The sequence below is a fragment of the Canis lupus genome, chromosome 4 (genome assembly GCF_048164855.1).
Source record: "Canis lupus baileyi chromosome 4, mCanLup2.hap1, whole genome shotgun sequence".
Lineage (NCBI taxonomy): Eukaryota > Metazoa > Chordata > Mammalia > Carnivora > Canidae > Canis > Canis lupus.
This window is the reverse complement of record NC_132841.1, coordinates 18,643,804-18,670,346: the sequence shown is the minus strand read 5'-3', so window position 1 is coordinate 18,670,346 and position 26,543 is coordinate 18,643,804. Positions and strand designations below refer to the sequence as shown.

Here is a 26,543-nt window from a genome sequence, read left to right as displayed (position 1 = left end):
ACTCCCATTCAATTTATGAGAAGTGCTTTTGGATTTGATTTTGACCTGTTTGACTATTTAAGATATGATGATTTCAATTCTGTAAGCTAAGCTGCTGATGAATCTGAGTACATATTTGTTATGTTCTTGTTGAAAAGAACAGATCCCTTTCTTTATTTCAGTTTTGTATTCGTTGACAGGATCTAAGGCACCAGTGATAATCATCATAGACTCCTCCCTTGTCACTCCCTAACCAGTCACCAAATCCTAATGATTTGAGTATGTCACTCATGTCCATTTCCTTTTCTCCAAGTCCAATCACTGTTCTAGTTTGGGACCTCATTATCTCTTAGTGAGAATACTGAAACTTTGCTTAACTGGTCTTCTTGCCCCCAGGCCCTGACTCTCAACAACACTGCAACAAAATTCAGTTCCCATTGCCCACAGAACAGTGTTCATTAATCCTTTGCATCCTGGCTCCTACCTACAGTCTCATCGTTGTGATTTCTCTCAACATTTATTCATTTGACTTTTTTTTTCTTTCAAGTGTCTGATAATATGTTAGATGTTCTTCTAGGACAATACCAGATGGAGTTCTTTTCCTTGTAATGTTTACTGTCCGCTGGGGGAAGGGACATATAATCAAATCATACAAATGTTGATTCAAAAACAAAGATCAGTTCTATGAGAACAAGTTGCTCAGAGCTAGTAAAGCATATACCTGAGGGACCTGACCTAGTCTTGGGGCTTAGAAAAAGTTTCTTGAGTTGAGTTTCTGTTGCTGCAACAGGCAACCTGCCATCCTTGAACCAGCTGCAAGTTTCCCATGGCTTTTGCCCCAGGCTTTCCCTATTTCATTTGTTGTTTGGTTTTCTGTTTAATTATCTTCCCTTTTTCTTTTACTTTATGGAGTATTCATTGTTCAAGATTCAATTCGAATGTTACTTCTGAGGACAATCTTCCCTAACCTTACTTATGGCTCCTGTTCTTGAACCCCATGGCTTAGAAGAATTGCTAGCTCTCGTCTCTCAGTTTACACATAATTTTATATGGATTAGTTATTGTTTGGCTTCTATCTCACTGTTAAACATACATTTGACTATATTTTTCTCTCCATCTCCTGTTGTATTCTCAGAATCCTCTGTGTTCTCAGAACCTAAAATGACACTCAGAACAGTGAGAACTTAGTGTATTCACTGGATCAAGTAATATCTAATAGCATGTAGAATAATTGTTTTACAAGGGCTATCACTTTCTCGGCTTTAGATTATAAATACTTAAGGTTATCTCTTTTTATAATGGCATTTATACAAGAAATTCTCATTGTAAGGAAGTGAAATGTTTCAATTATTGTTTTATGACCTAGTAGTTTGACACTTGGGATATCAAAGAGAGAGGAGGGAGAATGTATTTGATTCTCGGATGTGCATAGAAAAGGCGGAATTGTCTTATAGAAATAGTCAAGGATACATGGGTTCTAATGCTAATTATAACTCTTACTAGCTTTATTATTTGAGCTACTGTTTTCATGTAAGAGCAACTTAATTCTCTCACCTGAAAAAAAAATTTTCCCTTGCTTTTTCATTACGAGAATTGAATGAGTAACATATAAATAACCTGGCTCAAATAATGCAAGTTCATTATTACATGATATCTCTCCTCCCTGTCCTTCCCTCTTCTCTTAGATCCATCACATTTACACTTCAGGCAACTTTGTCAGGATGAGTGCAGGGTTGCACTCATAGGCAGGTTGGAGGATGAGAGGTTCTATGCTTTCCAGGCTCCTGAAAAATCGGAAAGAGGAAACTTCATCATTCACATCATGACATCCCCTCAGCCACTCACCTACTCACTTAACAAAAGTTGACCTAGCACTCTTTACATGTCAACTAGTAGTCAGGCAGTTGAACAGTCAAACCCTAAGGATATTATTACTTTCCATTTCCAGAGGGGCTTGGATTAGCTATAGGGAAGACAATCAGATTTTGAATAAAGAGTCCCATAAGTGGGAATGGGGAAGTATATGGCTTCTGCAGCCCAGCTGACTCCTGGATGACACCAGGCCATCTCCTGCATTCTGGTCATTGTACACCTGCTGGTTGTGGGAGCTGATTAATAAGGACCTTTCTCACTTTTTAACCCTGAGCTAGTACAAGCCTTGAAGCTCTGGAAGCTTAAACATAACAGACAACTTTCAGCAAAGTCTCTGAAGACAGAGGGGTGATTACCTGCAGCCCTTATTATCTATGTGGGTAAATGGTGTCAATTCTTCCTATGAGGGAGAGTACAAAAGAACTAGCAACATTATTATGTAATTAGGTCTTTACAAGATCTTCCCCCCTCCCCCCCCAATGCAACAATTTTTCTTTCCTCATCTTTATAAATGAATTGCAAAATGACAGCATATTTTCAGCACAGAAAACTAAATCAGGATTTGGAATGCCTGTATTCATAGAGAAAAATAAATCTTTGATAAGAAGAATTACTTTTAATTCTTCTATAATTTGCAAAATAAAGAAGATGTGGTTATTTAATTTGATTTGCTCTTTTGTGTTTGTAAAACTGTGCTCTAAAAGCAGCTGTGCTGCCTAATACATTTATGGCTGATGTAGAAGGCTGGGATGTTTATTAATAATAGAGATTTGGAAGAAAAGAGTGGTAGTTATTATATGCTGAGTTATTTAATATAATTATGAACTTTGCAGTTATAAAGCTCCTGTAATCTACAGAACACAAGGGGAGGTTGAGTGTTCTGAGGTCACCTGCTGTGTTCTATTTGCAGTGACAGTTCTATACCAGAACATAAAAAGCAAAAGCAACTGATGATGATGAAACCATCCTCTCTTAAAACGTGTATATATAGATCAAGCTTGTGTTACCTATTTTCAAGAAAAGTTACCATTTTATTTTTTGGGAAATGCAGTAAAAATCCTCATTCATAGGAGTTATAAGCTAGAACTAACATGAAATGTAACTGAATATGAAAGATGAGTTTATTGAAAAAATAATGTAAAGATATTTTCAGTGAGACACTATAAGCTTCTTAGGAGAATAAAATAACTTTTTTTATATTTGAAAGTATATTTGATAAAATAATAATTATAGCTTTAGAATATTTATAATCAGTAAACTAAAAAAGGTAGCCTGAAATAATCTCTCTTCAGTAAATATTCATATAATGCAATGATAACAACACAAATAAGACTGAGCATCTTTAATGTTCCAACCAATGGGCAGAGCTGTTATATACCTGATATTATTTCATATAGTCTTAAATATTGTGAAGTAATTGAGTGTAGTAAAATAGTAATTGAGTATTTTTTTATAGTTATCCTTTAAAATATTCTTCAAATGATTCTATTATTGACTGAGAAGAGTAAGGGATAAAGAGGGCTTAACTATTTCTTAAAGAAGGTGAGAATGTGCAGGGAAGGTTACACTGGATTTGGAGTTAGATCCCAGCTGGGCTATTTACTTCCTTGAGTGAACTACAACCAGTTATTTAACCTAGCTCAGCCCAGTTTCTTCTCTTTAAAATGAAGATAATAGTATCTGCATCATAAGGTTGTAGTAAGGATTAAAAAAAATGTGTATAAAAACAATTTGCAAATTACCTGATATATAATAGCAATGCTCTGAGGGTTTAGCTAAAGTTCTCTTTGATCAGTGACATTTCAATAAAATCAACCTTAGTTTACTTTCCAAGACCAATATTGTGACCACACTAATATGTATATATGTGTATTTTATATTATTTTAAATTAAAAACAAGTTACAAAATTCCAGGCAATATGTTTTCATGGTGATTTCTGACTCCAAATTCTGGGCTTTATTATGCTTATTATGACAGTCTGTGTCATTTTTACACCAGTACCATAATGCTTTGCTTACATAGTTTTGTAATATACTTTGAAATCATGGAGTGTGACACCTACAGTTTTGGTCTTTCCCAAGATTTTTTTGTCTTTTTGGGACATTTTGTGGTTTCATACCAGATTTAGGGTTATTTTTTTTCTTTCTATTTCTGTGAAAAATTCCATTGGGATTTTGAAAAGGACTGTGTTAAATCTATGGATGGCTTTCAGGTTCTGTTGATTGAGCTCTTGCCCTCAAATTTTATCTCCTCCCTGTTCATAACCATCCTATATATGGTACTTAATTCCTTATCTTTGATCTCCCCCTCCCTCCATAAACATAATCACAAGATATGTAGTCAATCTGACTAAAGATTTTCGGTAATACAGAACAATGCAAACCACACAGGAATATACAGAATATAGGGTAATGCAAACAACTAAAAATTGAATGTGCAAAATACCTATTATAAATCTTACAGCCACTGCAACACTGAAAATTTCTCAAAAGTCTGTTTTTAGTAGAAATTTCAAAGACCTACAACATTTTTGTGTGTTTCTTTTTAGTCCCTATACCTACCTAGGTCAACAGAATCTCCTTGCTTCCTGTTCTGGAAGCTTCCTCTACTTAGACTTCTCCCTTACACCTTCCCTAGTATGCAACTTCACCCAACTCAATCCTCTGCATAATCTGACACTCCTATTTGTGCCTGGTTATATCCATCTCTTTCAGCTACTTTATAAAAAAGAGAGTTTTACGTAACATTTTCTTTCTATTATCAGTATATATTCCTTTTCCCTTAGAAGACAAGAGTGACTACAGTCCATTTTATTTTATTTATTCTATAAAGAAGGTATTATGAAAATCTATTCTTTTTTATATTTTTTATTTTTTTTTAAATTTTTTTTGAAAATCTATTCTAATTCCCCATCAGATCTTTGATATGATAGAGCCTTTTTTCCCTCTTAACCCTAGTTATAATGCATTGCTGAGGTTTTATAGGAGAGATGTAAAGAATAAGCCTTTCAATTCAAAAGTCTGAGTTGACAACTTGGTCTACCATGCAGTAGCCAAGTGATGTTGGGATAGTTTATTCTATTTGAGTAAAATGTGGTAAATAATAATCTCTTATAACAGGTCTTTCTTCTGATGGTTAACTAAAGGCATTATATATAAAGCTTGGATACAGAGACTCCTGGGTGGTTCAGCAGTTGAACGTCTGCCTTTGGCTCAGGGCGTGATCCCAGACTCTGGGATCCTACATTGGGTTTCGTGCATGGAGCCTGCTTCTCCCTCTGCCTATGTCTCTGACTCTCTCTCTTTGTCTCTCATGAATAAATAAATAAAATATATTTTTTAAAAAACTTGGATACAGTGCCTGGCACATTGTAAATATTTAACAATAATTGTTAGATATAACATAAATCCACTAATATAATGTGTCTAGTATATATGGACCTCTGTCTTGCTCCCTTAGTCCATTCACACATTGTGGTAAAATGAAAGGAGAGATTTAAAAAAATGAAGATGAACACTGATAGCTTTCAAGATTCTAACCACCTTGATTTTAGAAAAAAGTCCTGTAAAACTGTTTACTTTATAACTTGTTAAAGTTTAATTTAAAATCATATCTCTATGACATTTTTTTCTTCTTGAGTTTAAATATATTTGTAAATAGTCATCCCAATATCATGACTAAACACATAAAGTTCTTATTAAAATAACAAATTTATAAAATGAAATGGATTTAGCTTTACAAATAGCCTAGGACATGAAGCTATTCACTTAAAAAGAATAAAATGTGAAAAATCATAGTACTAAAGCAGTGTGCTCCTATTTGTGTGCTGTAATCCCTTTTGCAGTAACCATGCATTGCAAAAATATAGAGACAATTTTCTTATCTTTTTTAGTTTTGAGGTCAGTGTAATAATAGAAAACTACTTATTGTACATATATTATGTGTTAAGTGTTTTGCAGGAAATTGAGATGACAGTCATTATATGAGATAAGTTATTGTTTCACAGATAAGAAAACTGAGGCTCAAAAAGTAAGGAAATTTGTTTAAGTCTCCATCTTAAAATTTGAAACCAGAGCAGCTTGACTCTAAAACCTAAAATCTTGCCATCATGCTATGTTAAGATGGACCATAGAAAGGGAGTTTTCGGGATCCCTGGGTGGCGCAGCGGTTTGGCGCCTGCCTTTGGCCCAGGGCGCGATCCTGGAGACCCGGGATCGAATCCCACGTCGGGCTCCCGGTGCATGGAGCCTGCTTCTCCCTCTGCCTGTGTCTCTGCCTCTCTCTCTCTCTCTCTGTGACTATCATAAAATAAAAAAATAAAAATTAAAAAAAAAAAAAAAGAAAGGGAGTTTTCATTATGATATCTTCAGTAAAAAGTCGAAATAGTCCCGTTTGTTGAGTTTAAATTTTTAAAGATGTGAAAAAACACATTATGACTTCTTTTCCTGTAACATTTTCTAAAAATTCTCTGTGTAAGTCACAAAATCCTTCCTCCCTCTCTTCTTCCTGCAAGTCTTTATTTTGTGCCTTCTATGTGTCAAGCACTGGATTAGTCACTATGATACAATGGTTAATAAAGTGAGAAATTATGATGTAGAAATAGAGACAGATATTATCCAAATATCATTCATTCCAATGAAAGTAAAATTGAGGGACACATGAGTGGTTCAGTGGTTGGAGCATCTATCTGTCTTTGGTTCAGATTGTGATCCTGGGGTCCTGAGATCAAGTACTACATTGGGCTCCCTGCAGAGTCTGCTTCTTCCTCTGCCTATGTATCGCCTCTGTGTGTGTGTGTGTCTTTCATGAATAAATAAATGAAATTCTTAAAAAAAAGAAAAAAAAAGAAAGTCAAATTGAGTAAGAGAAGCAGTAAAAATGAAGTGCTACATTGTATTACAGAAGCTTAAAACCTGGGGTAGAGGTACGATTTTGATATTCAGAGACAGTAGAAGAGGATCATTAGTTGTTTAAGTTGTGGTCTAAAGATTGAATGCATGGTACTCAGGTAAATGACGAAAGAACATTCATACAGAAAGATGAGAATGTGTAAAGGTCCCAAGATTCAAGATGGGAATGCATTTTGGCACAAGAAACTAAAAGAAAGTCAACATAGCAGATTGAGTTCTCCAGAAAGCAGAATCTGAAGTGCTGATTACAGTCTAGGATATTTATTAGGAAGTGCCTTTGGGATTAACACCCAGGAAGGGGATGGAAAAGAAGCAGAATGAGGCAGCAAGAGAATCCAAGCTGACCCTATGGGAACTATAGAACTTTAATGGCCCATCAGAAGATGTGTCAGGCCAAGATGGCCAGATCTTAGAACCCCTACTTCCATAGTCATTGGATGTAGACTGTTCGGGAAAGGGTGCCATCTTATGTAAGGAGGTATTTTTCAGCCAAGGAGGTGATCGATCAGTCCCTGACAGGACTGACAGGTGAACTGATTTTATAAACATCCCAATGAGTTTTTCTTTGCAAGAGGCTCTAGATACAGCATGATTATATTTATCACAGGCATTATGGTTAAAACCCATAGAGTGAGGTTTCTCAATCTCAGTACTTTTGACATTTTGGATGACTACTTTGTCTTCCTCTTTGTGAGAGAGTTTTTTGTGCATTGTAAGATGTTTAATAGCATCCGTGGCCTCTATTACTAGATGCAAATAGCAAATCTCTCCCACCCACCCAAATGTGACAATAATTAAAAAAAAAAAAAAGGAAGGAAGGAAGAAAGAAAGAAATGAAAAGAAAAAAAAATGTCTCCAGACACTGTCAAATGTCTTGTGGGAAAAGTCACATTTTCCCCTCATTGAAGAAAAACATGTAGAATGAGGTTGGAGAGGTAGGTAAAAATCAGATCATGCATGGCCTTATATGCCAAATCAAGGATTTTTGTTCTTATACTAAGAATCAATGAAAGCCAATGAAGTGTTTCTAAGAAAGGGGGTTAAGAAGACCTGACTTGTGTTGAAAATATCAATATGACTCAGAGCAGAGAATAGATTGGAGAAGGTCAGAATATATGTAAGGAAAACAGTTTGGGGGGAGGCTATTTGAACAAGTAATACTAGATGTTTATAGGTAGGAAGGATCTGGTAAAAATGCAAAACTGAGCATAGGCTGGAGAGATATTTGGGCTGGATATAAGGAGTCGGAAGGAAAAGGAGCTATCAAAGGTGTATCCCCAGTTTTGCCTTGCATAAATGGGTAGAGAATAGTGTCATTCACTGATGTATGGAACACAGAAAGAAAAACAGATGTGGAAGATGAAGATCATACTGTTTTTGAGTGACTTTTCTAAAATTTAAGTTGGGATATCATTCGAGAACATTTGGACATGAATCTAGAGTTCAGAAGAGATGCTGAAAGAGAAATGTTTTAGTGAGATTTTAAAAGATAATCATTAAAAGTATGGATGTGAAATTGAATTAGAAACTTTCCCTACCTTCAAAGAAGTTGCAGTTATAACAAGTAACTTTCCCATTGCGGTTTAAATTCCTTTTCAGATTCTTGCTAACAGGTTTGCCATAAATATTGATGAAGTTGCCAGATATTTTAAATATTAATCCATTAATAGAATTACAACACAAAGCACAGGGCATGCACTTGCATATACACAGCCACACTCACACCTATACACACACATACCACACACATATGTTGTAAAAAGTTAAAAAAATGAGCCTAGTAAGATCAGTGAATTTGGGTCTTTATTTCTATATAGAAATGTATATAATACATGATACTGAATTATTATCATAAGGTAGAAGTATTAGCTGAATCGTTCACCCAGAATTTTGCAAGCCACTAGTGAATCTTGGAAAAGTGTCAAAGATTTCCAATACCTAATATGCCTCTTTAAGCAGTAAAGCAGTTTCTTCTTCCCTTTCTCCAAAAGAAAATTATAATATGAACAAAATCCTGGCAAGAGTAGGAAAGAAAGACAGTTAAATTAAAAACATAACTCATACAACAAAGTGGAAGTGCTCTAGCTTTTTATAAAGGATTGGAGTTGGCAGACAGAAAGCAGCTGCTACAAGTATAACTGAAGGCTTCATGTGTGAGCAGAACATGGGAGGTCAAGGCCAGAAACCTAGTGCTCTGGCCAAATGTACACAAGCTTTATCCAAATGATAGCATTTGCTTACCCATATCCCAGGGTTCCCTAGTGCTTATTTTCTCATTTTACACCTATTCTCTGCTCTCTGGCAGTCTGTAGTGTTTCTGACAATGTCACTCTCAAGGCTAAGGAGTACAGTTGGCTTTGAAGGTTATAACCATTTTACTTTTGATAAATACACTGGAAATACTTGAACAGACTCAGCCACTAGCCAATTGTTAACAGCTACTAAGTCTTTCTCCAGGGTGTTCTGAATGGAGTACATTTACGAATCAAATAAAACCAACTCAAAATTAGTAATAGGAAAAAAGTAAAGTAAAAGAATATTTTTAAATAATAATCTGATAATCAGGATATTCTAAAGATGAATGTTTTATAAAGAAGAAAGACTAAGAATATTTCATTCATCATCAGGAAAAGGAGTAACTCAACAATTTTGGAAGCAAAGGAAAGAGATAAATATAGGAACTACAGTTGTGGCAGCACGTTTCTGTAAGTGAACTGCCAGAAATAACTACCTGTCTATCACTTCACGTAGACATTAGTATCAATCAGATGGCATGTGGAGAGACACAAAAACCCCACTGTTGCAGAAAATACACTCATCATTCTATGTCTTTACCATCATTTTAACAAACCCTCACTGTGATGTATGCTTCATGTATTCATGATGTATTTATGACCAGAGATTGAACACAGTATATACCAATTTTTGTGTCCTCATCATATCATATCTTGGATAGCTAATGAGGGACACTACTATTTTAATCTTTGTGAATAATGTCTGAAAGGTAGATAATGATAGTTTATTCAAAAGAGCCACTTAATCATAAAATCTATTGGGCCCTGATTATGATGCTTTTATATTTCAGAGAACTTGTGAAAAACCGATCTGCTGAAAATAATGATGCATGTTGTTTTCTCACATTTTGTAGCATGCACACCCCTCTCCCATATGCACACACAACGTGCATGTTGTTCATTCCAAGGAAAAACAGAAAATGCATCTTCTTTCAGAAACTTAGCTCTGAATTGAGCAAATCATAAAAGCAATACTTAGTAGATACTTAGTTGGAATAAAAGATATGACCATAAAAATGAAAAATTATAAAGTATCGTGTTCATCATTTCAAATGTTAAAGCATCTTGATTAAATAATTGGTATATTTAATATTAAATGCACCTAGAAAATGGGATAGGAGGTGTTTGATTTGGCTGATGGCAGACTAGGCTAGGTAATTTGGATGAAACTTCTCACTGAAGACAACTGAAATAGCTGGACAAAATACTGTTTAAAATATCTTCTTAAAGGCATCAAAGAGCTAAAAAATGGGGGTGGGGTGGGGGGATGAACGAGGCTAAGATCTAGGTGAAAATGGAAATCCAGAGAAATGATCTAGTCATTCTGATGATTTTTGACATGGGATAGTGTTATCACATAAAACACAGGATGCCCAGTTACATTTGGATTTCAGATAAAGGGATTTTTTTTAAGTGTAAGTATCTCTTAGATATTCCTTGGTGCATACTCACACACGAAAAAGCTTTTGATGTTTATCTGAAGTGTAAATATAACCAGGAATTCCATGTGTTTTATTTTCCAAGAATGGCAACTCTAGTCTAGGTGTGTCTGCAGTTCTGGAAGAGGTAGCTAAGAAGCTGAGCAGATTTTTTTTTTTTTACAAAAATTCAAGAATATGAAACAAAGTTCAGGGTAAGGAATTATCAGAGGGAGGAAAACATCATCTCTTTTGGTCTGGGACCTTGAAAAACTATATATAGGAATAAGAGTGAAACAAAGTTAAACCAACCTCAACATAAACTGGAGCCTATTTTCAAGTCATTTGAGTGGCCAAACAAACCTCAAATCTTGAGACTGAAGTAAGGCAGTCCTGGACTGGTAATACCCCAGATGCCATGAAACTTCTTCAGATGGAATCATCATCATGGGTCTCCCAATTATTTATACAACTGTTATTTAAACAAAATGTTCAACACATAATCTAGGAATCAAGAATGCCACTAGAGTAAAAGTATATGAACAAGAAATAGCAAGAGAAAAACTAAACAAAGATGTACAAACACAAGGATGCCAGAAGGAAAAAAGCAAGGAGACTAGAAGGAAGGAAGAAAAGAGCCCATGCTTTTTATGTAAATAGGATAAAAACCAAGATGGCATACAAGGATGATAATTTACAGAATGTGGCATACCACATAAAAAAAAAATAGAAATTCTAGAAGTGGAAAAAAATAGCTGAAATTATGAACTCAGGGAAAGAGTTAAATAGCACATTACATACAGGTAAACAGGACTAAAGTAATAGCTGTTAACAGCAGAATGGTAATAATCTAGCATACTTACCACTAGAATCTCAGGAGAAGGGAAAGAATATTGAAAACCACTTTAGCTGAGAATTATCCAAAACTGGATAATTCAGGGTAAGGATAGTTCCTTACTCTGAACTTTGTTTCATATTCTTGAGTTTCTGTAAAAAAAATCTGCTCAGCTTCTTAGCTGCCTCTTCCAGAACTGCAGACACACCTAGACTAGAGTTGCCATTCTTGGAAAATAAAACACATGGAATTCCTGGTTATATTTACATTTCAGATAAACATCAAAAACTTTTTAGTGTGTGAGTATGCACCAAGGAATATCTAAGAGATACTTAAACTTAAAAAAAAAAAAAATCCCTTTATCTGAAATCCAAATGTAACTGGGCATCCTGTGTTTTATGTGATAACACTATCCCATGTCAAAACTCAATAATTCAAAAAAATTAAAGATTAATAAGTATATTTTGATCTAGATATCTGTGCACTTATGTGTCCTCAAATACACAAATTAAAATTTATAAAATTATTAAGAAAAATAGAAAAATTTCCAAACATACTATGAATTTTAACTTATCTCTCTCAGTAATTGATAGACTACATGGCTAAAAAATTAGCAAGGATAGAGATTTGAACTCTACAATTTTAAAAGCCTCGCCTAATGGAACATTTGTAGAACCCTGTAACTAACAAATTCCAAAGATACATTGTACTCTATTTGAGCACACTCAAAATAGGTAACATACAAAGACTCTATATTCTTGAACATAATGTGAGTCTCAAAATTTTCAAAGGTTTGAAATTAGACTGTATAGGTTATCTGCTTGCAATGAGATTATCTAGCAATCACTAACAGAAATATGACAAATTCAATATATTTCAGTACCCTGAAGAATTATTTTTAAATAAACATGGCTCAAAGAATAAGTCACAATGGAAATTAGAAAAAAATTAGAAGCAAATAGGAATGAAAAATTTCCAATTCATAGAAAAATGATAGAAAAGTAATATGTAAGCATCAATCTAAGAAGTTGAAAAACCGCAAAAGAAACTTATTTGCAATGGGAAATAATAAAAAGCATAAAGTATAAAAATATGAAATTAATAAATCTAAATTTTTCTTAAAGACTGATAAAATTGATAAGCCCTAATGAAACTGATTGAGAATAAAAGAATTTGGGGGCAGCCTGGGTGGCTGAGTGGTTTAGCGCCGACTTCGGCCCAGGGCGTGATCCTGGAGACCTGGGATCGAGTCCCATGTTGGGTTCCCTGCATGGAGCCTGCTTCTCCCTCTGCCTGTGTCTCTGCCTCACTCTCTCTGTGTCTCTCATGAATAAATAAATAAAATCTTTAAAAAATATATAAAAAAAATAATAGAATTCAGAAATCACCAGTGTGTCAGGAACATCAAAGAGGCATAATTATAGGGCTTAAAGACTGAAAATATAATAAAAGAATATTATGAGCAATTTCTCACAGATAAATTTGAAAGTTTAGATAATGTGAACATATTTGAGGAAAATACAGCTCATGAAAGCTGACACAAGAAGCAGCTAAAAATATGAAAAGTCCTGTAAGTATAAACAAAATTGAATCTACAATTAACAAACCTTTGTACTACGAAAACTCTGGGCTAAGATGGTTTCACTGGTGATTTATTTCAAATATTTAAGAACTACAGTCTGAATGTTATACAAATTCCACCAAAAATTAGCACAAGAGGGAAGAATCAACTTGTTCTATGATGACCAAAAAAAGGAGTCATTTCAAAATGAAAAATTCTAGGCCAATCCCTGAAATGAGCATATATGTAAAAATGCTAGACAAATTATAAACTATTTGGGTTTAGATATCATAAAAAATAGCATTATCAGTTTTGTCATGGTAGTATAAATTCACTATGGCCCACACTTCTCATAGATCACAACTAAAGTCCTTGAAAAAAATACAAAAACAACTCCCTGACCTTAATTTGAAAAGTAAACAAAATCAGGCTGCTTACAGAAACCTCGATGAATCTCACAAGTGTAAAATTGAGTAAGGAAGCCAGACATAGAATTTTTTGTTTTCATAAATTCTAGAAACAGATACAACTAATGCATATTTATGAGGTTAAATCATAAAGAAAAATAAGAATGTAGGGATGTGTAAGTCATGCCAATATTCTCTTTTTCAACTTGGGTTTTGGTTGTGATTTTAAAGCTATACATTGAAGTTTATGTATTTTTTATTTTGTCTTATTTTAATATATAAAAGGCATAAAGGAAGAAAAGAAAATATCCTACCTATTCATTTGTATTATTTTACCTCAATATTACAATTCATATCTAGATGCATTTTGCTAAGTCACTGAGAGAGGTCTATACCATAGTATGATTAATTATAGGAACAACAGTCCTTATCATTTATGCTTTCTAACTAGAAGGTAATGCCTTTCAACATAAATCTTTCCCCATACAAGTAGAAGGGCAATAGAATACTGCTCGTTTATTTGGCCTTAGACAAATTTAAAATAATGAAAAGTACACTATATCTATATCTATATCTCTATATACATATATATACACTCTATATACACTATATATATATATACACTCTATGTGAAAGGAAGTTCTTAATATTGTTTAACAATACAGCTTGAAATATATTAAACTTTCTTCTAATGGCTTCATGTTTATTTATTAGACTGTGGACTTCAAAAAAAGCAAAATAATATACAATTTTCTTACAGATACATATTGAAGGTTGACTTCATTTTTTTCAGGTGATAACTTATTCAATCATGTGACATGGTCATGTTAAGTTTAGTGCATTTAGCATTCAAAAGATTTATCAGTTTAAATCTAGAATATATTACTAAAAATAAGGCAGGACTTTTAAAATAACATTTTCTACAAAAGCAATCCTAATTTACATTTATTAAAAGGCTCCTCTTTTTTTTAAGTTACATATTCACAAAGACATTGAAATACAAAATGGAACACAGTGATGTTTGCAGTCTCAGCAGCTCAAAGTTTGCTTGTATGGTTATCTTTTCCCACACCGTTGAGATAGAATCTCCTCAGATTTAGAAAATGTTCAACATTAAGACTTCAGTTAAGATCTTCTGTGTATATAAGAGAACAGATTTTATAGGTTATGGCTGCATGGTACAAAAAGGGAAGGGGAAATTTACCAGGAGGCTGGTCATTCACTGGGAAGCTGGCCATCCTGTATCTGTCATAGTTAACACATTAAAATATTTAATACCAAAGGGACATTATAGCTGATGAAACCTTGGGTCACTTTTCTGTGTCAAGTAAATCCTAAAATACCATTAAGTCTTCTGCATTAACTTGTTTCAAGGGCTGAAGCAGTAAATAAAATTACTGATGGAGTTGGCAAATAGAATGGGTTGTCCATTAAGCTCAAAGTAGATAGAATAAAGTTAAAATGCTGAAGAACAAATCGATATCTTAAAAGGGTTTAGCTAAACTCTAAATAGGGATAATTCAGAAATTTTCATGAATTCCCCTATTTCACCATGAGCAATAGAAGAAACTTTTAAAATCAGCTCATAATTGTGAATCAGATGTTACACACTACTCAGAGCTTTCCTCATAATTAAAATGAACATGAGAGATAAACAGAGATGCTGAAAGGAAATACTTGAATAGCTCTAATAGAGCTTCATTTCTCTCATCTTTAAAATATAATTCATGTTTTATTTAAACAAACAAAAATAAATTTAAAAATAGAAATCTCTTATAATTCCTCTACCAGAAGTTATAGTCATACTTTAAGGTACAACCTTTTAGATTATTCAGTGAAAAATAGCTATCTCTATATGTAAAAATAAATTATATCACACTCATATTTTTAACATATTCTTTCATTTCAAATGCTTTGAATTCTTTTGCATATTATTCAAACTTGTTCTGTGACATAATTTTTCATAGCTGCATAATATTTTATTAAAGACTGCCTTGTAATTTACTTAACCAATCTCAATTCTGGTCATTTATGATGTTCCATTTATTATATACCACTGTGGTATCTTTAAGTTAAACTTCAATGTACATCTGTGATTATTTCATTAGAATGCATTTCTAAGAGTGAATTTTTATTTAAAGTCTGCAGATTAAAATTTTTTAAATATGCATTGCAAAATCTCTCCACACATAGAAATAGGAACTTCTTAAATGAGTCTTTAGCACCCATTTGATAATATACATCTCTGAAATGTAAAGTTAGAATCCACTGAATAGTGGGAGAGGAATGAAGACATCTCTCCCCTAGGGTGAATACATACTTTATAACCTAACAGTCACTCCATGAAAAAAAAAAAAAAAATCTGCACTTTCAGAATGTAAAGACCATTCTCAAGTCTTAATATCACAGAATGCTTATTATGTGTTATGGAGGGAAGTTTGGATGACTCTGTAGAACATTTTGCCTAACAATGTTTTAAGATCTTTTCATGGTTTAATAAAAGATTGAGTGATAGATCCATTCATTATGGGAAGATTTTTATAATATTCAGAAGTAGCTTCAGTGAAGGGAACAAATTTAAGGCTAATCAAGATTTTATAGAAAAAATTATTGGGGTTCTACTACACTAATATTTTTGCAAATCTAGTAATAGAAGTACATAATGAAAGCACCAAGGAGATGCCAAATTAATGTGATTAAATTTGAGGAAGTATTTACAGTTCTGGGAGATTGAGGAGAAATGAAAGAAATCAGATTCTTTTGCTATAATTACAATGTTGATTTAATAGGAAATAATTGGAGCCACTCCTATGATGATGAGATTTAGGCAGGGATTAAAATAACAAAGAGCCTGAGTGTCCCTGTAGATTCTCTGCTGAAATCACTGTATTGGTTTTTAACAAATAAGTTTCAAATGTTGATAATTATTCAGGTTTGCTTGATACTTTGCCCTTAGCAAGGTGAGGCAGTTGAATTCCTGAAGGAAGGTCATTTTGCCAGTATCAAGGATTTGTCAATCGGGTGTAACTTGTAAGGAAATTTATTTATTTTTTATTTTGCCTTTGTTCCCCACATCAATAGCAAGCACATGGAGCAGGTCTCTTGATCAGGGATAAGTGGTCCACTCATTTGTATCTCAGTTTCTTCTTATCTTAAAGATGACCATCTCACTTTATGGAATTTGATCCCATCTAAACTATAAACTGCGAAAATGACTTTCATGTATAACCAATAACTTGTATTTTAAGTGAAACCATTTCAAACATATCAGCCATTCGGTCATTTTGTTATGATGCTATTATTGACAGAGAAATTTGATTTTATTGGCACAAGTACCTCATATTTAAGTTTTCTATATAAATGTCCTGTCATCCTAAAGAGATGCTACATTCTGGTTCAGGGATCATGGCTTGTATTTTTATCCTCAGTGTTTAAAACAGTAGGGATTTAATACCCATTTCTGTTATTGGTATTTGTGATGATAGTGTGGTGTGTATGTGTGTGTGTGCATTATAATAAATAAAAACAAATGAAAAGTAGCTTTCTAAGATGGAGAGAAAATGGGTTAACCCATTTTCTAAGTTAGTAAGGCAGGGAAGAAAATGTTTATTAAAAATTAGCCAGGAGGGCAGCCCCCGTGGCACAGCGGTTTAGTGCCACCTTTAGCCTGGCGTGTGAGCCTGGAGACCCAGGATCAATTCTCACGTCGGGTTCCCTGCATGGAGCCTGCTTCTCCCTCTGCCTCTCTCTCTCTCTTTGTGTCTCTACGAATAAATAAATAAAATCTTAAAAAAAAATTAACCAGGAACTATTTTACGTATTTCACCTATGAAATTTTAACCTTTTAGATTAGTGTTTTAAAATTTAGTGTGCCTTCAAATAACCTGGAGATATTGTTAAAACGCAGATTTTGATTCAGTAGTTCTGGGATGGGACCTGAGATTCTGCAGGTCTAAAGTTCCAGATAATGCTGAAGGTTCTAGTCAGCCTATGGCACTTTGAGCAGTAAGGTTTTACACAACTCTATGAGGTAATATAATAATGATGACAGCATCTATGATGAGAACCACAGTAGCTGAACGTATATCATTTTATTGGAACAAAAGTTCTGCAAGATTGGTAAGATAGATCTAGTAAGCAAACAAAAATAAGTTAGGTTGAAGAATAATAAAAAAATAAAGCCGTATCAGAAAGGGAGACATAACATAAAGACTGCTAACTCTGGGAAACGAACTAGGGGTGGTAAAAGGGCAGGAGGGCGGGGGGTGGGAGTGATTGGGTGATGGGCACTGGGGGTTATTCTGTATATTGGTAAATTGAACACCAATAAAAAAAAGATATTAAAATAAATAAATAAATAAATAAAATGAAAAAAAAATAAATAAAGCCAGGGAAGAAAACTCACCGTATTGAAAATAGGTTAAGCCTGATTGACCGTCTCTCTACAACATGCTTCTTTCCTACTCAGCTAAACTCTAGCGAGGATGAGTATTACTTACATTAAGACAATAATATGACAGAAGACATTTATCTTTTCTTTAAATCCACAGCACCTCCTATCAACAAGATGATTAAAATCTGCAGTTTAATTCATGCTTTCAGTGGTTAGTCTATACAGTGCCATATGCAAGTGATCTTTGATAATTATTTGAAAAGTTCATCAGTTAAGTCTTAAATGCCTGATTAAGTAGTCATGTGTCTGCTCTAGAAGCACTCAAGCTCGAGCTTGGGTCCAAGTCCCTGCTCCGCTGTGTCGGGTATACTTGGACTCAAGCTCGAGCTTGTAAATAAACCCTCGTGTGTTTGCATCGGTGTTGGCTCCTTGGTGGTTTCTCAGATTCGCAATCTTGGGCACAACAGCTGAACTGCTAGAAGAACAAGCTGTCTCCTTTTGGTTATATTGGTTGCAACATTGCCCCCTGAGAACATTGACCCGTCTTGCTGATTTTAATAACCTCATTCTTAAAGCACTGTGAAAAGGGAAACAAATGGGGCCACGGAAGTTTGCCTTGAGTATCTCTCACATAAACATAAGTAAACTACAAAAAGTCTGTATTTTAATGGAGGATTTTCCAGAGTTAATGTTTATGAAACCATTGTATAGACTGAATTCTGCATCATCACCTATCTTGTATTTTTTTTTTTGTTTATGTGCTTTAAATTTTTATTTACATTCCAGTTAGTTAACGAATAGCATAATACTGGTTTTTAGGAGTAGAATTTAGTGACTCATCACCTACATATAACACCCATTGCTCATCACAGCAAGTGCCCTCCTTAATACTGTCACCCATCTAGTCCATCCCCACCCACCTTCCCTCCAGTAACCCTCAGTTTGTTATCTATAGTTGAGTCTCTTATGCTTTGCTTCTTTCTCTTTTTCCTTCCCATATGTTCATCTGTTTTGTTTCACAAATTCCGCATATGAGTGAGATCATATGGTTTTTTTTTTCTCTGACTGGCTTATTTTGCTTAGTATAATACTCTCTAGCTCCATCCATGTCATTGCAAATAGCAAGATTTCATTCTTTTTTAAGGGCTGAGTATTATTCCATTATGCCTATATCTTTATCTATCTATTTCTATATCTATCTATTCCATTTGAAATAAACAGGTAGTACAGATATAGACATAATGGAATATATATTATCCATTCATTAGTTGATGGATATTTGGGCTTTTTCCATAGTTTGACCTATCTTGTCTTTGCATTCAAGAATATTAAACCTTGAATATAGGTGAACTCCATGCCCTCTGACATAAAGATGTGGTCTGGTCTTTGTTACTGTGACCCCAATCCTATTCTTCCTTACTGTTGTTGATCATTAGTTTTCTATGATTTAAGTCAATGTAATTGCTACATTTTCTTATATGTTACACACTTGTTTTTGTAACTATTGGTCAAACAGAAAAAACTACTAATATTATTTGGAAAGTGAAAATGATTTCTCTAAAAGAAGAATCTGCCACATATAAATGAATTTCAAGTAAGTCTTTTTCTTGGGGGGGGGGGGAGTGTAAAAATTGTGTCCAACATAAAATTGTGTGCTTCTAATTTAATCTTGAACTTTTGCAATTTACAATTTTGCTTTCCCCAAACCATAATCTGTACCCTTTATTTCCATCATGGAAATTAATGGAACTACCACTAATTAACTCAAGCCAGAGACTTGGGAACTATCCTTGACTCCTTAATTCTCATCCCTCACATTCAACTGGTCATAGTTCTGTGAATTTTGCATGTTAATGATCCCTTGAATCTTGCTTTCACTGCAGCTAAAGCCTCAGCTGGCTATGAAGAAACAGACCACTTCTTCACATCCCTCATCACGGGGACTGTAAATGAGGTTAGAGAATCTAAGGAAGCGTAGTGTCTTTTATGTCAGAAAACCCAGTCATCCTGGAAATTATGCTTGGCCTGCATGATGGAGAGCATCCAGTTCTTCCTAATCCATTACGTAAAATGACATTAGCTCTTCAAATAGACTGTGCCAGCTGCTAAAAGCCATTGTTGGTTTGTCACCTATATTTCCCCAGAGAGAATTTTCTCCTGTTCATAACTTTGTGTCCTACTACTCAATCTAATTTACATAGTCCAACTCCCAGGAAGCAGTAGTACTTTATTCTTGGGTTCTATACATAGCCCAGTATATTCAAGTTTGTAATTAAAAACTATAACCTTATTTATCTTTTACTATGCATGTTATGGCCAAAGCTTGCTGAGCACAAAATAACACTTTAGAATTAAGAATTTTTAGATCTGCATTCAACAAAGAGGGGCTATTTTCCAGTATACAGTATCAGTTATATCTTCCTAAGGTAGTATCTATTAATGAATTTATTTGTAACTGAGAATCAAGATTGTTTGTTTGTTTATTTTCCTTAAGAAGTATACTCACAAAGAGAGTTCTCCTGAATGTAGGCCATTGCTTCTTCAATATCTAATTATTACAATAAGTAGTGCATCATTGTGGTACTTTGCACGCACCAGTGAATATGCTTCAGCAATTAAGGACTTTAGGTCCTAGAGAGTGAAATAAACATCCACAACTTTACGACTTATTGTGACGAAGAAGTAGTCTTCTCTAATGTAGTAGAAAATTTTAAACAGTAATGCTTACAATTATTTAATGGGGAAACATAGTTATTTTTCTTTCCATTTCCAGACTGAAAATGACATTCTCCTCAAAGGCTGACTATTAACAACTTAAAAGAAAATCTGGAAGGTTTTTTTTTTGTGTGTGTGTGTGTGTAATAATACCTCAAATTAGTATGGTTAATTTTGGTTTTAAATCATTCCCCAATGTAGTTGACTATTGAGTTCTAAGTAATTGTATAGGCTAGATGTTCTATTCCAAGTTTGACAGATGAAGGAAAAAGATACAAAGATTGAATTGACCGAATTATAGGCAAAGTTTCTAATTTGAAAAAGGCAACACTACTTCATTCTCAGAGGATTTTCTTTTTCTTTCTCTCTCTCTCTCTCTCTCTCTCTCTCTCTCGACAGAGTTCATAGTGAAGGGATTAAAGGGGAAAGGAGGGGAAACGAGTGGGAAATATCAGAGAGGGTGACAGAACATGAGAGACTCCTAACTCTGGGAAACAAACAAGGGGTGGTGGAGGGGAGGGTGGGTTGAGGGGACGCGGGGAATGGGCACTGAGGGGGGCACTTGACGGGATGAGCACTGGATGTTATACTATATGTTGGCAAATCAAACTCCAATAAAAAAATACAAAAAAAAAGAGAGAGAATTCGTATATTTTATATATATATATATATATATGTGTGTGTGTGTGTGTGTGTATATAATTTTATAAAATAAAATTTTAAAAAATTTTATAAAATTTATAAATTTTATAAATTTATATATTTTAAAATATAAAATTTTATAAATTTATAAAAAGTTTTAATATTTTTTCACTTTCCCATCTATATATTGGTAATTGAATAGATTATAAAACTCTCAAAAAAAGATTATAAAACTCTCTTTACTTATTCTATTTGTGGTAAAATTGGTACAGTATTTTAAAATTGGCTCTTCAGCTTGTATTCTTATTTTTCCTGTTCTGATCTATAGCTGACAAAGTCATATAATTAAGACCTGAAGACATAGGAAAATAACAAATATTTGATTGTGGTAATTCAGTGGGGAAACTGCCATATTTATTTTCACCTTTCTCTAATTCTAGTCCTGCAAGGACACTGGATATATAAAGTAGAGAAAGCTTTGTGATCCAGTCCATTAATAGATGATCCTCAGCTTGGAATAGCCCTTGAAAGATCTTAATATGAAGAAGAGATGGCCAATACTTTTCTGTTGAATACAAACCTTATCAGTTTTTTTCTGTGATTTTTTTTTCTGTGATTCCAGTGTTTAGCTATAAATAAAACAGGATGGACATATTTTCATCATCCTAGGTACTGGTATAAGGGTTCCTTGTAGGGAGGTACTTGTTCACTTGGGAATTTTTTTTTTTTTTTTTTTTTTTTTTTGGAAAAGTTTTAATAAGGCCTGCTGGGTAGAAGGAAACTTACACTGGAATCCTAGTTATATTGGGAGGGGATTCTCCACATATGCTGGAGAAATAGCATTAAAACATTAAAATTCCTGCTTTGTGTGAAAATGAGAAGTGTGGATCAAAACTGTATCAAAAGAACTCAGTGTTCACTCTAATGAACATCCCATTACATAATGAGATAAGTACTTGACGAAAAGAAATATTATTTTATGAATATATCATCAAGGAAACTGATAGATTTGATAGAGCTTCTCTGAGGAAGTGATGTTTGATATGAGCTCTATTAGATGAATTAGAATTACCTGGAGGAATATAAGCAAGGAAGAAGAGTAGAAAGTTAGAGGGACAATGGCAATTGTTGCTAGAGGGATAAACAAGTCTCAAGTATTTCAGGGCTTTATCCTTTTTAAATTATCCTAAGAGAAAAAGGGAGCTAGGAGCTTCATGAGACTTATGATTTGTAGTTATCAGTTTGCAGAGGGAGTGGCTGGGAGTAGGGTTAAAGCTACTTCAAATGTCCCATTCGGAGATGATGGTAGCAGCTGACACAGCATCCTAAAAATCAAAGTACTAGGTCACAGAGGTTCAGGAAATTTCTCTTCTAGGGACCTCTCAGAGGAAGAAAGAATGAGAATAAAGCAATAGGAAACGGAGAAAGTTATATGTGACTAGTTCAATTCATTTTATACCTTATACCCTATATACATATCTTCTTTATACATTTTGAAAGTTTAGGGAAAATATTGCTCCTTTGATCTGGATTTTCTATACTCATTAGCCTTTATTAAATATTTTTGCATGGATTTTCTCCCTTAAAACCACTAAAATAAAATGTTTTCTGAATCTGTCCTAATATTTTCTACCTTAGATAAATAGAAGGTACACCGCAAATATTTTTTGAAAATTAAAAAAGGTAATTCCCCTAATGTTATAAGAACTCTAGTTAATGGTTTTAGAAAAAAAAAAACAAAACAAAAAAACACAAGTTGAATCTTGAGGAATTTCAACTATATGGCGGAAATATCTAATTCCAAACATTCAGAATTGCCAATATGTACTCTCCCCCCTTTTTAACTTTAGCCAATCTCTTATTATAAAACGCATTTTGGCAATTAATGACTAGCTTGCATTTTACCTTTATGTTTACATGGAACTGGATGTTGCAGTAGAAGGAACTTTGTAATGTTATATTTTTATAAAATTCATTTTAAAAAGGAGGGTTATTAATTTGGCAAAGACATCAAATTAATTTTTAATTTCTGCACTTGAACTCTTTGGAAGATAGATATTTCTCCTACTCCAAATTCTAAACTTATTAAATCCCTGAGCAGCAGATTATAAGGATCCAAAAATCCCTTGCCTCTGCTTTTTCATCATTGGAATGAAAGTAGTTTCCATTACCTGAAGTTTTATTTTTTATTTTTTATTTTTTACCTGAAGTTTTAATATACATTATTGGTTTGAGAATTTTTTTTAAGGCAAATTTTCTCTTATTTCAGTTTTATGTTGTAAAAATGCAGTGTTTCTGTAGATTTTTTCCTTAAATTCATATTTATTTAGCCAAGGAACATTTTTATAATTAAGACATCAAATGATTGTTGAGTATATCAGAATCTCATATTCTGTGTGTTATGTGTGTTTGTGTATATAGTGTTTAAATTCTCGATGTACTCTTTGTATTTTTTTGTCCCAAACTCTCTGCATGGAAACAAACATTCATAAAATGTTTAACTCGGTACTAGGTATTAGTTTTTTCATTTAGTTAATTATATTGTACTAACAACCTTTGTAATAAGCATTTTGTAACCATTACAGGTAAGGAAACTAAAGCTCAAAGAGTAAGCAATTTGTCTAAAATCACATAAAATAATAAGTGATGGAATTGGTGTAAAATGTGAGATCTAATCCTAAATTCCATTTTCCTTTGTCTACAAAACCTTACCTTACTGGTGATCTTGATTTGATAGGTTGTTCTGTCTTAATAATTAGTGTAGAAGAGAGGGAAATAAATTGTTTGACTTTCATGTCAAAATGATTGCCTTTTATAGACTTTCTGGTAAGTATTGTTTTTCTTGTTTATTGCATTTTACATGACCTAAAGAGTCCTAGGTTGCATTTTTCACTATTTTCCCTAGCAGTATGGATTAAGACTTAGAAAAGCTAATACTATAATATGTAAAGGAAATGTACATCTTTCTTTCAAAACAAGCCATGTATTCCTAGAAATCAGCTAGTCCCCACCTGATAAAAATTACTGAGGGACATGATGCAACTTGAATCTAAGCATAAGTAAGAAAGCAAAAGCCATCTCTTTGAAATTAGAACTATCAGAAGACAGTGAAAAAGACAGCAGTAGACAGTGAAAAATGAAAGGATAATCATGATTTAAAAAAACTAAATGATGAAGAATTAAGAGGGTAGACATGAAAAATCCAAAGGTCATGGGTGGGTAGGCTTCTACTGCCTTATCTAAATAGAAAACTCTTGAATACCCAGCCTCCCTGAATAGTTAGTGCCATCCTTAGATATGTATAGAGAAGCAAAAGGAGATGGACAAACTGCAATAACTCTAGTTAGATTCAGGACTCGGAGAATCTATTAATTGTAGTGTTATATAAAGTAAGTTGATTTCCTTAATGAATAAATGCTAAGTCTTTAATATATGCTAAAAAATAAAAAGTAGCATATTTCAGGTTTTTTTGTGTATCCAAAGGCAAGTTAAAACCTCATGAGACTTTTTAGTGTTAGTAATCCTATCATGCAGGGATCATCCCTTCATAGAGTAAGGAGATTACAACAATTGGGAGACTGAAGGTGAATGCAGTCTAATAAATTGTCTGCAAACCTGTAGGAGTCCAGGATGAGTTATGTGTTCTCACCACACCCTTTCCCCAGCCTCACAATGCTAGCATTCAACATAAACAGGTAACTATGGAGATCCATGATGACAAATATTGCATAGCTTACTTAAAATGCAAGAAGAGTATCCTGTAAGTGAAATATAATATGAGAGAAGACATAAAAGAAAAAGTTATCAAAACTAAGGAAATAGGGGGAAACCAGCACAGAAAGTAGGAAACAAATGGTAGTAGAACACCATTTAACTACCTGAGAAAAGGATGCATAGAATTAGAACACTGAATTTGATGTCATTATCGTGGTGGTTACAATTCCAAAATTATTATGGTGTTACCAATTTAAGTGAATGTCATATTAATTCTCCTCACATACTAACTTAGATGTTTTTGAGGTGTCATATATCTAGTTATTTTAATTTTCTCTACATGCCCATGACACTGAGGTAATCAGACCTATAGGTACTTACACATAACTCATCTTTTTAATCCACAAAGTGCTTTTGTTATATTAACTAAGATTTTTTAAGATTATTTGTATCAATGCCAATATTGAAATATCTCTGAGGAAAAATTAAATTACTTAGATTTATTTTCACTTTTTTAAGTAATTGTTTTCAGAAATCTTTCAAGAGGAGAAGTAGATGCATCAAATGATAGCTTGAAACCTGTATGTTTAAATCTGATGGAACCTTACTGTAATTAGTGAACTCAAACGCTGTCCCCCACACTTTCCCCAGTGCACATGTACCTCTCACTTCTGGGAAAATGAGTCCTAGGAGTGTTAATAAGACTCTTCTGTGGACAGAAAATCAATTTGAAGCAAAGTAAAACTGTAACTTAAGACTCTTGGCTTCTAATCTAGATTTCCTTCTGTAACTTTGTATTAATTATTCCATCTCTTTGTGCCTCTTGTCTTGCCAGTAGAAAGGGAATGAATACTGGTAGGGCCTTCCTCACTGGATTAAAGATGTTAATGCAAATTGAGTACTTAGATTCCTGCGTGGAACATTGCAGGCTATCAATACTAGTCCTATAGTTAGCACACTAGTTTGCCATTCGCGACCAAATTTTAGAAATAAAATAGAAATTCTTTCAAAAAAAATTGTCACATGAAAAGGGAAGGTGGAGGGAAAGGCGTCACTTGTCTCTACAAAGGATTAAATGTTGTAGAATATTTTAAAAGGCTTCTTTATCTCATACTGCAATTTTCCCTAAGGAAGCAAAGCTGATGCCTTGATATCAACACAGAGTTCAGATGAAATACTGCAGTGGAATCTGTGTTAGTTTTATCATTTCAGACTATAGGTAGCTTTTTGTGAAAAATGCACGGTTTGGCTATGGCAGACCAGGCTGTGTGGGGCTTGAAACTCATAAATTTGAGGGCCTTCTTTAAGGAAAAAAAAAAAAAAAAAAGAGTATTTTTTAGAATGCAAAAATAAATGACAACTAGTTATTAGTTTTAAAATGTTGATAAATATCAAAATATCCCCAAATCTAAAAGAGTGATATAATATTGGTATTATTATATAGCAGACGCATCTATGAAACTTTTTCCTTTCTTTTCTTCTCTTCCCTTTCCTTTTTTTTTGTCCTTTCCCTCTCTCTCCTTTGTTCCTTTCTTCTTTCTGCTACACACTGCCGATTGCCTCTTAAATAACAGCAACTAATTTTGTAATACCAGTTTCTGCACAGAAACTTAGAAGATGATTCAGTCTTTGTTTTTGCAGTTTGGGAAGGTTAAGGAAAGAGTATGAAATTAGGGGAAACAAACATTCTGTCATAATATGATGTCAGCACCACAAGTATGAGTGTAGAAAAGGACATATTAAGAGGTGACTCTAAACCTCTTGTAGCATATTCACTGAACCCAAACCAAATGTATACCTTC

General features: G+C 33.7%; 1 protein-coding gene and 1 long non-coding RNA gene across 11 annotated transcripts in view; one reads left to right on the top strand and one right to left on the bottom strand.

The window, feature by feature from the left end:
• CTNNA3 (catenin alpha 3) overlaps nucleotides 1-26,543 on the top strand; it is a 1,664,912-nt gene that overhangs the window by 1,072,757 nt on the left and 565,612 nt on the right. The gene's annotated exons all lie outside the window — the stretch shown is intronic.
• On the bottom strand, nucleotides 1,467-24,891 carry LOC140631916 (uncharacterized). Of its 2 annotated transcripts, none has more exons than XR_012029462.1 (3): nucleotides 24,643-24,891; nucleotides 20,177-20,301; nucleotides 1,467-1,763 (listed from the first exon to the last, which is right to left on the bottom strand). It is a non-coding gene; the product is annotated as an uncharacterized lncRNA (long non-coding RNA). The 2 variants fall into 2 exon arrangements; XR_012029463.1 differs by lacking the exon at nucleotides 24,643-24,891 and adding an exon at nucleotides 23,740-24,630.